Source organism: Corvus brachyrhynchos, unplaced genomic scaffold, assembly GCF_000691975.1.
Source record: "Corvus brachyrhynchos isolate BGI_N302 unplaced genomic scaffold, ASM69197v1 scaffold164, whole genome shotgun sequence".
Classification (NCBI taxonomy): Eukaryota; Metazoa; Chordata; class Aves; order Passeriformes; family Corvidae; genus Corvus; species Corvus brachyrhynchos.
This window is the reverse complement of record NW_008237426.1, coordinates 1,620,020-1,621,327: the sequence shown is the minus strand read 5'-3', so window position 1 is coordinate 1,621,327 and position 1,308 is coordinate 1,620,020.

Here is a 1,308-nt window from a genome sequence, read left to right as displayed (position 1 = left end):
GGGGAAACTGAGGCACAAAGGGGAAACTGAGGCACAAAGGGGAGACTGAGGCACGGGGAATGGGGAGACTGAGGCACGGGGAATGGGGAAACTGAGGCACAAAGGGGAAACTGAGGCACAAAGGGGAATAGGGGAGACTGGAGCACAGGGAATGGGGAAACTGAGGCACAAAGGGGAAACTGAGGCACAAAGGGGAGACTGAGGCACGGGGAATGGGGAAACTGAGGCCCAGCTGAGGTCCCGCTGCCCGGACAAGGGAAACGGTGACTCATCCCCCTCGGAATTCCTCCCCTTTCCTGGGGATGTTCAACAAATCCCATTCTCCAGGTTTGCAATTCCTACAATTCCTGCCGGGCCGGCTCAGGGGTGCCACGGCAAGGGGACGCCCGTGCCTCCAACCCTCCCGCTGCCGTGACTCAGTTTCCCCGGCCCTGGGGTGCGATCCAAGGGCACGAGACCTCTAAGGAATCCCACAAAATTCTCCCTTGGAAGAGGGATGCCCTCGCGCCGGGACGGCCGAAGCCTCCGGAACCCCAAGGAATAATTAAATCCCGGGAATTATCACCCGCTCCCTGGCTTTTTATAGATCCCCGAATTATCCGCTGCCAAATTATCGCCCTGAGGTGTCACGGAAACACCTCCGGATCCAGGGAGGAGCCCTGGCCTCCCGCTCCAGCTCCATCCCAGTTTTTGGGGTGCCTGGGCTCAGCCCCTCTCCTCGAGCCCAGAGCCCGGCTCTGCTCGGGACTAATTTTAGTCCCCGCTCAACTTCTGGGGGTGCAGCTCCACACTCGGGACTCTGTGGGGATGGGGGCGTGGAAAGATGGGACGCAGCCCCCAAATCCCACCGGGAATTCGGGGTGTGGTGTTTGGGGTCAGGAAGGGACGGGGACTCGGGGTGACACCTGGCAGGAGGAAGGGATGAGGATTTGGGGTGCAATACTTGTAAGGAGGAAGGAACAAGGATTTGGGGTGCAATACTTGGAAGGAGGAAGGGATGAGGATTTGGGGCGACACCTGGAAGGAGAAAAGGATGAGGATTTGGGGTGCAATATTTGGAAGGAGGAAGGAACAAGGATTTGGGGTGCAATACGTGACAGAAGAAAAGGACAAGGATTTGGGGTGATCCCTGCCCGGAGGAAGGGACTGGGATTCGGGATGATCCCTCTCTGGAGGAAGGGACTGGGATTCGGGGTGATCCCTGCCCGGAGGAAGGGACTGGGATTCGGGATGCAGCGGTGCCCGCAGGAAAGGGGGGGGTGGGGTTATCCCTGTCCCGGCTCGGGGAAAAGGGGAACCCCACTTCCC